The 14,781-nt window shown below is 39.2% G+C and overlaps 1 protein-coding gene across 2 annotated transcripts in view; it reads right to left on the bottom strand.

Moving 5' to 3' along the window:
* zfpm2a (zinc finger protein, FOG family member 2a) overlaps positions 1-14,781 on the bottom strand; it is a 138,580-nt gene that overhangs the window by 55,209 nt on the left and 68,590 nt on the right. The window lies entirely within an intron of this gene.

Below are 14,781 nucleotides of genomic sequence, written 5' to 3'. Positions count from 1 at the left end.
TTTTATAGTGGTTTATTTGTTTCCAACATGGGAGAGGATAAAGGATTTGTACCTGTTTTACCAGTCAGTTTACAGCAGACAGCACACTCACACCTTGATAACGTCCATTGCAATTAGTTGTTCACTTCGATGAAACAAATTGCATGTGGTCAACTGGAAATTTCATTAAGAGAGATTTTCCTCTAGCCCTCGTTATCGCCGCACGTTTTAATATTTTCTTAGCCTCAAGGATGGATGGGTTGCAAGGGTCTTTTTTCTTTTTTTCAAATAATTGGCCAAAGCTAACCTCGCAGCCTGTATCTCACTCCTATTCAAGCTCCCCAAAAATGTGTGTATGCATATGCGTAGTTAAGTGCTACACAGTTTTTCATTTTTTTTCTTGCTCCCAGAAATAAGGTTCTCTGTCAACATCGGACACAAAATGGGAAATGCCTCATATAAATGGCCATGGTTACATCTGGCTGAGATGAAAAGATACCTGCATAATGCTTCAATTCCTTTTACATCCCCTCTCCAAGGCTATAGCATCTGCTGCTGGGAGACTAAATAACAGAAATATGAAGGCATTGCACACTAATTCCCTTTAGAGATAGATCTTGGCTGGTGCCCTGTCATAAATCAGAGAATTTCGATATGAAATGAGGCAAGCTGCTCTAATCATTTCTGCATTTCAAATTGGATCACTGGCTCAATCGCTTGGCTTTTAAACTGCTTGCCTAAGAGCAAATGTGAGGTGGGAGATAATTCAGCTGAAATCTCTGCCTGTTCCGTGCGGCAGTTAGTTTACTGCTTGAGTGCAAGAGAATGCTTCCCCCACCCTTCCCTTCGCCCATCGTTCTCTTTTCAACTTTCTTAAATTGACTTTTCATTTTAAAATCGATTAAATTGAGAGAGTCGCCGCTGTTCCCAGAATCTTTGAAGGGACACACATGCTTTTGCGGTTGCTATCATGGCCGCCGCGCTGTAAGGAATAAATATTTTCTTCATTTAATTCACCTTTTATCCCATTGGCTGGACTGTAAGCATCAAAGTACAAATGCAGCATTAAGCTATTGCTTATTTCACCCTTGCTGAAATGCTCACACAGGCTTGTATTTATATTGACCATGGGTGGCAAGGCATGCTGTTTGTTCTGCTTCAGACATACGGTAAGTGCTAATAAAGCAGACAAATGAGCGCTTAGCCGAGATTCTGCTTACACAACAATTCATCCCGAAATTATATTGTTATCTTTAAATATTTAAGTAAATCCAAACAAAAAAGACGGAAGGATTAATTGTCAATAAATACAGGATACATAGAGGGGACAGATGGCTCTGTTTTTAAGACGCACTACAGCAGTAGTTCTTAACCTGGGTTTGATCGAACCCCGGGGGTTGGGCCGAGGTCAAGACACACACCCTCATTCGTGATGATGCAAGTGATGATGCTAAATTGTTTGGGCTATCTGTGCTCCCGTGAATTTATAACGGAACGTACACTCTAAAAACAGTTGGGTTAAAAATAACCCAACTATGGATAAAAAATGGACCGATCCTCTACTTGGGTAAATTTGACCCAACTTGGAGTCAAGAAATGTGTCTTTTATTCTAAAACAACTCATAGATATTGGTCAGATCCTTGGATAAAAAAAAGGGGTCATTTTGTATAAAACAACCCAGAAAGTTCTGTCTTTTTTTTACCTATAAAGTGGACTGGTCCATTTTTGATCCATAATTGGATTACTTTTGACCCAACAGTTTTTAGAGTGTATGGTGTTCCACAGGGTTAAATTCTGGGGCCTCTGCTGTTTTCATTGTATCTGCTGCCCCTGGATACATAGAAAAAATAATTAATTAATTAATTGAATTAACACTGAGAGTGTTAAATCTAACACTAGAAACGTGTTTATATGTGTCCACACCAATGAGTGTAAATCTTGCACTTTTAAAAGTGTTACATTTTTCACACTTAACCAGTGTTACTCCAACACTGTATCGTGTTTAAAATCTATACTGTTAAACACTGAGTAGTGTTGAACATACTCTGGTGTTTAAACACGTATCCGTGTATTGCACTAGTTTCAATGGTAAAAAATTAACTCATTCAAACTACACTCAACTATGGTAAATGGCACTTCATTTATATAGTGCTTTTCCACCTTACAAGGCCCTCAAAGTGCTTTACATGTTGACTACTGATGACACAGTATCAGAAGCAACTGAGAGTTCAGTATCTTGCACGAGGATAATTCAACATCACACGGGCCAGGGATCAAACCCACACTTTCAGGGTTGTGAGACGTCAACTCTACCACTGATCCACGCAATTTACTCTGACAGTGTAAGTTTGTAATCCTAACAGTGTAAAAATAACACTGCCTACCGCAAATTTGATCGAACAATGGAAATTTAACACTGACCGATTTGCTGTGTACCATCTTATCAAAAGAGCGGTGGTTGTTTTGGAGTGATGGAAGTCATCGTCCTAACTGCATGATTTGCAATGCCAAGTTGAGCAATTCGAGTCCAGCACAACAATCTGAATAGCAAAACTAAAGGAAGACTCGCATGGGGAATGGGGATGGTGAATATAAGAACAAAACACTTTCTGAATTCAAGGCAAAGAGAGCCAGAGTTGATGAAAAGGCTACTCTCCCTCTTAATTGTGTTCACCAGTAAACCCTATGTCTTGAATTTGAAAATATTTATTCACATATTTTGTTTCTAAATAAAGAAGTGTTCTGTGAATGAGCATGGGAAACTATTGGGGTTCAGTACCGCCAACAAGATTAAGAACCACTGGACTACAGACACTTTGAGTTGCTCTTCTACAGTCAAAAACTTTCATATTGAACATAACTCCTTCCCTGTCTACCGCCACAACCACTTTCCCCAACCCGCCAACAGAATTATTCTACAATACCCCAAATTCAAATTTACCATCTCGTTCTGCTGTGCAGAACATTTTTCCCCAAGATACTTGATTTGAAATGTTAAACAAGAGAGTGGTGCATTTGTAATGCTTGTGCTGCAGGTCTTAATCATGTCTTGGAGGTACATGTTCAAACATGCACTTTGCTGTATTGCTCTGGTCGGAGAACATCCCGTCGCTTCACTACTCACTGTTTGAATTACAAGAAATTTCCCATTTGGATTCAATTGGTAAGGTTGTTTGATCTTTTGCATGTACTATATGTAAGGGCTGCCTGCCAGAGCATGTGGGGAGAAGTTGTGTGAGGAGCCATAATAGGAAACTCTGAGCCAGTAATGTTCAGGTGTACGGATATTAACGCAGTCCCTGGGGGCCACGGTGGTAGGTGACATATTCTCAAGACAGATCTGCTCTTTCCCTGTTGGGAATAAACATGTGGATCTCTCCAGAGAGGATGAAAGGGAACTCAGGAGTCAATCAGTCAGTGGGGTCATAAAAAATCCCTGGCCTCATAACTGCACACATCAGTCAGACCCTGTAAATATAGACACAACTAAAATGGCGGGCATGAATCTTAAATAAAGTCCTTGACTTTAGATAAACCTCTCTGCCCCCCCTTTCGGTTTAATATTCTTTTGAACTTCCTTCTTTCTCTGGGTGACTCAGAAATTTCACGTTGTATTAGAATTGCATCGCTCTGTGTGTGCTTTATATTTCAGGAGACTCTCTGTGAGCAGCCAATCTCACTTTTTGATGCATAAATTGGGTTCCAACATCTACAGAATATCAATTAGACTAAACAGCAAAACAATCGCAACAATGAACTGAAACGCATGGCATGCTTTGCTTACTGAACTTCGAGCCAAAAACAAAAGGAACAAGATACTGAAGTGTAGCTGCTTTCCATATACTGCCTGATCAATTCAAGTGTGCTGCATGGTTCTATACTGGAGGTTCATCACTGGGTGCACTTTAGGGAAATTGCGTCTTACTTAATCCACTGTAAAAGACCAACAATATTTACACTAAGTTAAGTAAATAAGATAAAGACCTTGCCCCTTACTAAATGCATTAGACGTGAACTCTCTTATCAGAGTCTCAGCACATGGACTGTTAAAAGATTGGATCCCGGGTTTGAAAATGGTCTTTGTTGCCCAATTAGTTTGCTGACGTCCAAGTGGTGTAATATTCTACTTTGACAGCCTCACTCTCATCCATCTAATGAGGCTCAGCTGGACCACCAAGGGAAATAATGGACACTATCCAGACCATATTGTCCAGCAAGCATCTTTTTCCTTATCTTCCATGATTATCTTCTCTTCTTTGGGTTAAAAGTATTTGGAGTTGGAAGTCCATCCATTCAGAATTCAGGCTGGATTCTTGTCTGAATGGAAGGTCATGTGACAATAATGCCTGCAGGTTGTTGTTTTTTATATCGAGACGTTTCTTTCTTTCTTTCTTTCTTTCTTTCTTTCTTTCTTTCTTTCTTTCTTTCTTTCTTTCTTTCTTTCTTTCTTTCCTTCCTTCTTCATTCTACAGACTGAGGTGAGGCAGCAGCACAGTGTGTATAGGCTATTGAGGACAAGTGATATAGAAAATTAGTAGGACTGTTCGATACCACTACAGGCCGATACCAGTACAAGTACTCGACTAGTCTTTGATACCGATACCAAGTACAAATACCACTAGTACTTTTGATACATAAAATCCTCCCATAGATACATCTTAAAAAAATATCTACATGTCTCGATATAGCATATTTCCTTAAAATTGAATGAAATGAATGCCAATTTTTTATTCTTTCTCATGTTTTCTCATTTCTAGCCCATGATCAGAAATCGGTCATTCGCAAGTACCGATACCTTAATACCTCAGAATTTTAATGAAAGACATATATAAATATATCCCCATATTGCATTATTCCTTAAAATTGCTTGAAATCAATGCAATTTTTCTAGTCTTCTAATTTCTAGTTCCTGATTGAAAAAGGGCCACAAATGAACCGACCGCTGTCGCGAGTACTGATACCTTAAAATAAGGCAAAGCACCGATACCGATACCTGGTACCGGTACTCATCCATCCCATTAGAAAATGGATGGATAGAAAACTAAGGTAAATTGTGGGCTATAACATGGATAGTTGCCAAAACGTCTCAAGACTAGCAAAGACTAATAATAATACGGAGCATCTGCTGTAAATGTACATGTTTTCCGCTCTACCGAGCACTTGGAGAGAACCCACACAGGCACACAAAGATCATGCCCACATCACACAACTCTTCCTGTGGGGTGACCACCGCACAGCGGCACTGCCCACGAGCAGGGGTTTGCAAATGTAAACAATCAAGAATTATCTGCAGCACTTGTCAAGGAAGTTGTTTTAACATATCACAAGAAAAGCCACGATGGCGACAGATGGAACAGCAGCTGGCAGCGCTCAAACTCGTTTCATTTTTCTCTCACTTTGCTTCTTCTACTTGTGCCTTCGCTTCAGTGGAGGTCTGCTGTGTATTGAGGTGTTGAATAATCATTCATTTGGAGAGACATATTGCATGCTGTCCAACCGGGCTATGTGCGTGAAGGGAGTTTGGTTGAGTTCAATAAATGAAGGGCCACAGCATTAGGTACACATGGACTCCCACCAATTTCTCCACAAAATATTTATAAAGATGAGAATGCTTGTAATGGAGACTGTCAGGGACTTATTAATTAAACAATTTGTTTCTTATTGGTTAGGTTAGGACGCTTTATTCACTATCTGATTTATTGAGTAGTAGTTGTAGTTATGCATAAGGGTAGGTGTTTGAAATATTGTTTTTACTGCTGTGTTAATTTAAAATATAAGGTCTAAAGAGAAATAAAAACAATTTCAGTATGACGAAGTACACTTTTTTTTTTAAATGTAGCCTATATTTTTGGTATAAGCAAATCTTTCAGTACAGCTTATACTGGGATAATCATTCGATTTTGCAAGAACACCTAATGTTGAGATTAGAGCATATCGTCACCCTCTTAAAATAATTGCCTGAATAATTTTTTTGTGTGCAAAAAAAAAATCATTGTTTTGTCTAAATCATCTCCTCATGATGCAAAAGGTTCAGTTTTTTTGTGTTTCATGAAAAATAAAAAATAAATGACTTGGCGTCGATATGCAGTGTGTCATTATTTTTCAAACCTACTTGACACATGTCAACATCGTATATCATTGTATATCTCCCTCAGGCACGCGCACACACAAATATGCAAATCACCAGCATGGTTTCAATGCACGCAATTACAACTGGTAGAAGCACTCAGGGCAACAACAACCTAATAGTGATTAATGTACAGTTCTCTGATTTTCTTTTTCAATCCAATAATGTCAATAATTTCATCACTAAAATAGCCAAATTTGGACACTTCGTTTTGAAATACATGGGCAAGATGGGAAGAGACAACGCACACATTAATTGACAGTCAATTATTTGCTCGTACCCTCACACAAGAGACCTTGCTGTTTATCTTTATATCACCAATATACGACTTATTGGTGCAACTGCATGCCATACACTGAACACAGAAAATAATGTAAAAATGCCACGGAGAAATCAATGTATTCAAGTTCGGCGGGCTGACGTAGTGGCAACGTAAGATGGCTGCCAGTGGCTTCACTTCTCCCGACAGCAATTAAGCAGCATTGTAAGTCCATAATAGAGATACATAACCGCGAGAGAAATCCAAATGAGTCCAAAACAAATCAATGTGCACTATTTAAGTGTGCTCCATATTAATTTGGTGAGTTGAATTTGCATGTTAGGACAGCAAAATGGCAGGTTCGCTTGTAGATCAGGCCGACCGTCATCGGTTACAATCATTCACTGTCTCCGTCTCTGACCAGCTGACTGAGTAGTTGACAGCTGCGCATGGCGCTGTGGGCATGATGAACTGCAGCCATGCAGAGACACTTACCTACTATAAACTAATAAAATAAACAATCTTTAGAAACCACAAAGGATCTGACTATCTCTGACACAGTCACAACCTGCTTCCAATTTTTATCTGACACATGTTGTAAAATTACAAACACACTCAACCATGAACAATGTCACTCGTTCATATAGTGTGTGATGGATGGTTTATTAATAATAATAATAATAATAATAATAATAATAATAATAATAATAATAATAATAATAATAATAATAATAATAATAATAATAATAATAATAATAATAATACCGTAGATATGTACAGCATGTTTCAAGGGACGCAAGGACGATGACGGAAAAGCATGCCAAATAATTAACATTGTAGCCATGTGAAGAGACCTCAGCCCTGATATTGGTTTAAGCCCAAGGAATAATTGATGCATGCAATCACATAATGGTTCTCCGCTGAAAATTTGGGCCCATTATTTCATTAGATGAAACCGCATTCTCGGTGCCAAAAATGTTGGTGTGCACCACAGAAATTCAAATCCTGTTAGTCCTGATAACGTCTGATGTTTGTAAACCAGATGGAGGAGTGTGCATGGCAAAGAAATACACCAACACAAATCAGTTTGTACTTCCACATTTTGATTTCTTAGAGCTTAACAGTTTGTCTGAATATGAGTGTATATTTGTCGCAGAGTTCCCGTCATTTTCGACTGTGTTCCATAGGTCCTATCCTGGGGTGCCTTCTTGCATATGTAATTGGGTGTTACTGTAAATAATTGCCTGAGCGTTTGCCAGTGTGATGATGGCAATGATTTGTGTCTTGTCTCGTGTGTAGAAAACGTGAATCTCTCTGTATGTTTGTGTGCATCTGTTCATACGTGTGTGTGTGTGTGAGAGCGAATGAGTGCATCTGCCCCATCCATACTCCACTCTCAAGTCCCACTGATTCTCCTTTCCAGCCATGTTGAATCCTCTTTTCCTTATCAGGCGAGCCCAGGCCTGCATCAGGCTCTCCTTGCTATGACAGAGGCTACAACAATAGGCCTGCGATACCGCTGCTTAGCGCTGCGTTTCGGAGGGGAAACCTGCCACGGGCGCAGATTAACTACAACACACACGCACACAAAATAGATTGCAGCCACCAAAACAAAACATTTTTCAGAATGCCTCCTCTTGATTAATGAAGCAATGACAAGAAGAAAAATATAATTTCTAAAACAGAAAAATCCGCCACCACTTGTTAAAGTTTAGGGGTAGCGAACAATAAACATATTGGATGGAGAGGGTGGGCAAAAAGGGTGAGATAAATGGCTTGAGTGATGGGCTGAATAATTTCTGGAGCATTTTTTTTTTTTGGTTACACATGCCCGTATTCCTACCCTTGTAGTGAATTGTACAATAATCACACTCCAATGGCTGACAGTCCACACGTCTCTCTCTAACCCAGGAGAAAATTAGGACAGTATCTTGACATTTTTGCTCTTTTGTAGTTGACAAGCTAAAGCTCTCTGTTCACAGCACATACAAACACGCACGCACACACACACACACATGTCTGCCTTCACACATACGGTATGACTCCACTTTTCCCTAATATGGGCGTTCAGTTGTCATCTCCAAATATAAACTGATTTAAATAATATGCACACAGTCCACAGCATCATCATACAATAGTGACAAATCATTATTATGAATATTGGGATATATTTTTTGTCAAACCACTTTGCTACTTACTGCTTGTATCAATTTGATTTACATTTTAATTTTAGCATAATTTGATTCTCACAGCACAATTTACTGATGTGTAACAATTATATTAAGATGAGATATCAAGATTTTCATCAACAATTAAGCATGTCATCTGCATTTAATCGCTGTGTAATTTACTCTAAAAGGCCCTCAAAACACATCAGGACTGGAATTCTATAGACTCATTACAGTGCACCTTGACTAAGCTCTTGTAATTAGCATTGGTAAGGCATTACAAGTGACAGCAACACCCTCATCAACACATTTACAACAGAGCTGGAAATCTGCCTCTCATTAATAGCTTGCCCCCAAATCAATTATTAACACCTACAACAGAAGCCAGGCTCAAGCGGGCCAGGCCTCTTCAGGCAAATTGTGGCCCACCTTCTCCTCCCAGTTCTGGCCAGTGGAGGTAATTATCGCTTTTAAAGACACCTGCTACTCAATAGCTTCGACCCAGGCTGTTCATTTAGCTCCCTGATTGGAGACATTTATGTCCGAGTGTCACTATTAATTTGGGCTCATTTGGAGAGTGAGGAGCCGCGTGGAGGTGTTTTCTACAGCTCCATGAATGTGCTTGTCGCTCACCTGCACCACGGCCGCTGCTGTAATTGCACTCTAATGGTCTGATTGATCAGAGAGAGAAGTGAGGGATGAGACGGTGCTCTGGCAGCTCGATCAGTCAGACCAAAAGGAGTGGAGGAATAGAGATGGGATAGCAGTAATGCCAAATCTTCTCTTTAATTCTTAAAAAATAATATCTATTTATTGACTATAAATATATAGTCAATAAATAGATAAATGAATACATTTATGTTTAATATATATATATATATATCATGTTAACATATCGCTGGTGTTCGGACGAAACCTCCGAAGTTATTTAGTAAATTTCATATTTTCTCCAAATTATACTTTTGGTCAGTCTATACATGTGGGTGTTATTTTTACAAATTATTGACCAATATAAAGTATTGAAAATGGCTTGCTGTCTTGTGTTACTATGTTAATAGTTAAACAAACATGACATTTTTGGCATGTCCTGAAAAGTGACTATTTTGCAGGTTCAAGGTTTTGGCCCAATGCCAGCGATATTATTGTTTAATAAAAAAAAATAAAAAAAAATAGCATTATGGCTGTCTGTCTGTCTGTCAGTGCAGTATAAATAGATTAGACCTATTCAAATACAATACAATCATACTGACTACGGTGGCGCTTCCGAGTGCCCCAGCCTGAATGTTTAGAATTATGAGTCATCGTTGAGTTGTTTTTTTGCTTCATGTTGTGTGCCCAAATTTGAATTATGAGCAACCTCCAGATATGCTGCCAATCAAGTCCCCCCCCCCCCCCCAACAAAACAAGGGGAACAAAAGTTGCAAATGCAATTTTAGCCATTACTGAGCGGGACCAATGAGCCCTATTTTCGTGCCCAGAGCAAGTCTAGCGGAAAGCACAGTAACTGTGTACATCGGGCAGGGCATTCTTTCTTTTGGTATTTTGGAAGACTAGCGCAGATAGATAGAGGTTGTTTGCGCATTTTAATGGGTACGGAAGAGCCACTTTGATTGGCCAGGAGTCGGCTGTGTATCATCCCACAACTGCGCAAAACGCCCTATTCTATCTGCACTACTCAACCAAAATACCAAATAGAAAGAAAACTCCACCCCTGTCCACAGTTAGACTACCGGTACACTTTTTGCTTCCACTTCGCATAAAATTAGGGTCCCTTGTCTTATTTCCTTTGTTTTTAACATATCATTAGTACCAGTGGCCAGTACTAAATATTAAACCAACAGGAAGCAGTTGGGTAATTAGGTCTGTCTTGTTCAACAGTGTCAATCAAACTAAAAAATATTATTGGTATAAACTTGGAATATACAGCTCTTGTTTTCCATCTCATTTGATTATGCATGTGAACGCAATGTGACTGTACTGTATCTGATAAATAATTCATCCATAAGAATTGACGTTAAATATAAAAGTCTAATCAATCACACCTTACACAGTGCAATATAATTTAGTCAACATGTCTGTAACAGCCATGATTATAATGCCAAGCTGAGCCTCTAAACTCCAGCAACAGACAACACATCAGCTGTGAAATCTGCTTTTCCTCTTGATAAACAGTACAGATATGACCCTATCTTTGTCCCACAGATGATCAGATTTCCTGTTATGTTTTTTTTCCCTCAGTGTTGTTTTTCCTGAATTAACTCTTTTTCTTCCTGCCATGTTGTTTCCTTCTCACCTTTCCAAGCTTTATGCATCTTTTTTTTTTCAGGCCGGTTTGCACATTGCATGCAACACTCTGCACCTCGTTCTTTCTCAGCAACATCCATCACTCCCGTCTGGTCATCCGCTGAGGTCTGTCATCGCTCGCAGCCAGCACATATTGGCCTCCAACCCATTGCATGTGTAGCGACAGGCTAGCAGCTCTAACTCACGCACCCATTTGCTGCCACCAATGAGGCATTTACACTAGAGTCCCTGCGGACATGGCAAACTTGTTTCAGGCCACCCTGGACAAAACGCGTGGGGACGGGATGGGTAAACGTGGCAGGCCGTAACTGTCATGGATGCCCGGCAGGATTTTTAAACAGTAGAAATGTTAATAATGGGCTTTTTTTCATGTTTTGTACCAGATATCAATTGTTGACAGAAAACTAATATCAAACGTTGCAATCCCACAAGGACCTAATGCCTTACAATTCCTTCCGAAGTTATCGTGACCTAAAAAAAACTTGAATATGGAGACAAACATAGCCAAAATCGTGCGGTGCACTACATTTCAGGCAAATGGGGTTGCCGTGGTTGCGCAGCATAAGACCACGAGCATCCTTTTCTTCTTAACCAACACTATTTCTGCAGGATTTACACTATTCAAACATAACATTATATGTGTTTTAATCCCAGAGTGCTGCTCATATGTAGTTTATGGCCAAAGTGGCTTAACTTGACAGATATTTCATTATATAGTTCATTATAGTCATTGCACCCCAGTATTATCGCTTCTGAGTTTTAGCCAACCATTTACAGGTTATTCATCACCACTATATCAAACTTCTAAGCAGGTAAAAGGAGATTTAATAGTCTGTTTAGGTAACATCTTAATTCCTCTCAGGTAAAGATGGGGCCAATGAAGCAATGGGCTTTTATTTCTATCCTAAACGTGTTATACTCCCTTGTGACCCCACTCTGGACTGCAGTGACATGCATCAGAAAGCTTTACACACACATCCCACTTGCCTAGGCCTCTCTATATCCTCACACACTACCATTTGAAACTTTGCACAATGACTCCAAAGTTAATGCTTATGCCAATAAAGCACATGCTTGTTGGTTAGGAATTCTTTCGTAAAACAGCAATTAATTACATTCAAAATGGAAGAATTAGAACTGTTGATGACATTAAAAAGTTAAGCTATTGCTTACTTTGGATCAATCACTCACAATTGTTTTGTTGACTTAACTATGGCACAAAATATTTTGCTTTTGTAAAACTAACTGATATGTACTGTATTGCTTTTGCGTACCGACCACAATGCCTCAAAAGTCGAAGACCCCGCAGTCTTTTGGTTAGTTGACAGAGAATCAAATGTGAGCAAAAGCAAGTAATAAAAAAAAAAGAAGCAAACCAGGCTCTCTCATAGATGTTTTGCATTGTATTTCTGTGGGGAAAAAAGGGGAAACAGTCACATGTCAAGGAAAAAGATACCCTCAGATTCCATAGCTCCAGCTAAAATACTGTTGTAGGACACATTATGTTTGCTTTTTATTTAAACAAATAATGAAAATCAACATGTAACATCTCAACTCATTATTGTCCCTTACTACAACTCCCGTGCTGACTCTTTAACAAATAATAGTACCCACACTTCCCGTTCCAGTTTCTTACTCTAATCCTTCTGAGGATTGTTGGATCTAAGGTTCTTAACCTTGTTGGAGGTACTAAACCCCATCAGTTTCCTATGCACATTCGCCAAGCCCTTCTTTATTAAAAAATTAAATATTATGTCCCCAAATTCAACCACCAAAACAACCACCGCTGTTTTCTTAGGTACAATGAAAACAGTAGAGGCCCCAGAATTGAACCCTGTGGAACACCATACGTTCCATTATACATATGAATTCATGTTGCACATATTCACCCGGCCACTTTCTTTTTTTGCGCGACATAGTTAGTATAAAGGGATTACAATAAAGAAATCACGCGACGTACCACACAGCCACAAGTCGACCACTGAGCACACCGAATATGACGGGTGCATATGATCATGAATCATTTGAGTCGGGTATGTCTTGACCTCTGGCGAACCCATTAAATTGACTCACCGAACCCCTAGGGTTAGATCGAATCCAGGTTAAGAACCATTTACTGTACCAACATAGGCTACCTAGCCCATACAGTATATGCGTGAGCTGTTCTATGTGGTGAATATTAACAAAATAAAACATTACAAAAGAGTTGCCTCACTGATGAACATCTAAAAGACAAGATGACATAAGAAAAAATAAGCTATTTTAAAAGTCATTCATTCCAATGAACGTATTTTTTATGTCTTTTAAGACTCCAGACATTCAATCACAGGTATGTATTTTCATGTGGGAGGGTAAAGGAAGGTCTATGTGACATATTGTAATGCACTTTGAGCACCATTTGGTGTAGAAAGTGGTATATAAGTTCAGTCCATTTACTATTTACTTTGGAATAATATTTTATATGAAAAAAACAAACAATTTGTTTTAGTATGTTCAATAAATGACTATACTGTTTGTCCTGCGATCTTAGGTGGGCTTTGAATTGTGGCCCCCTTGTGTGATTGAGTTTGGCACTCCTGAAGATCACAATTTCTTAGCTGAGCATCAAAAATTGGAACAAATAGGCTTGACTAGTGAATAGTGTCAAAACTGTGACCCGAAGATATCCCTTTGCTTTACATTTTTCATTGGGATGCTCTCTAAGCTTACACCACAGCCTATTTTAGTTAATCTTCTTCTTCTACTCCCTTCAGCCTCTTCGGTAGCAGGTAAAGTACAATCTCTATAAGGTTTCAGTCTAAAGATTCACTTGGCCTGTTCCCACGTTTTGCTCCTTATTAAATCTTATTTAGTAAATACAAGCTAGCAGTTTACCATTTGAAACCATGTCATGGTGAGTTGCAATGCGGTTGAATCAAGCTCCTTGCCATACCAAAATACAGCAATTGATGGATTGTTGTAAAAAGAAGTCACATTAAACTTTGGGAAGCTCACGAAGACAATACTGCAAGTTGTGCTGACCTAGCCTTTAATGAGACATACTGAAGAGCTGCTAACAGCCTGTATCCTTATGAGAGATGGAACCTAGGAAAAGAGGAGGGCAAGAAGCAAAGCACTGAAAGGGTCCCGTGAGAGTAGCCACACCAAAGATCCTTAAAGGCAAGATGCCGAAGCTTCTTCCTTTGCTTTTAATTGCGAGGAAGGTTTGGCATATTCTGTAACCCCATGCAGCCAATTAAAGCGTATGACCAGAACTTGCTCACAAAATGATAGAATAGAATTAGGATCTGCTAGGTAGTGATGAATTCCTTGGAGGGCACTTAGCTAAGAACACATCACTCTTGCCAGGAGCAGGAATCAACAATTAACTGAAACATTTTGTTCAGGAGGTTGGTGGTACTTTTTCAAGTTTGCACACAGCGATATAAATCATAATTGTATCTTTTGATAAGGACTGAAGAAGTTTGGTTTTGGATACCTGTCAGAGGAATTCATCGTCAAATTCAAGAATAACCGACTTTACACCGAAACAGCCATAATTCATGGCTATAATAGGGCTCAAGCTATTTCAAGCCACTGATGACTTCAAAATGATGAGGACAGCTTAGAAAAAAATTGAAAGTTCTCTGAAAATGGTTTAATAAAGTTGTGTTGATATAGCAATCCGGGGAATAGAGCGGGTGGGAGGTGGAGAGACCCAAATCCTCATGGGTTGCCTTATGTGTCTTTGCAAGGGGAATGTGGGACTGGTTACAGTTTTAATAAGAATTTGTTAATTACTCCAAATGTAGAACAGCGTATCAAACCCGTGGAGGACTCGTCTCTCCACCAGTGCAACAGGTCAACACTCAGCTTGGCTGGATCTTGGAAGACTTAAGCAAGTTGTCATACATTGCAGAAGTTACCTTCTTAAAAGATGTAATTGCTTCATGCGTACATAGAT

The sequence above is a fragment of the Leptonotus elevatus genome, chromosome 6, assembly GCF_054856555.1.
Source record: "Leptonotus elevatus isolate MCC_2025b chromosome 6, RoL_Lele_1.0, whole genome shotgun sequence".
Classification (NCBI taxonomy): Eukaryota; Metazoa; Chordata; class Actinopteri; order Syngnathiformes; family Syngnathidae; genus Leptonotus; species Leptonotus elevatus.
This window is presented reverse-complemented; position numbering and strand designations above follow the sequence as displayed.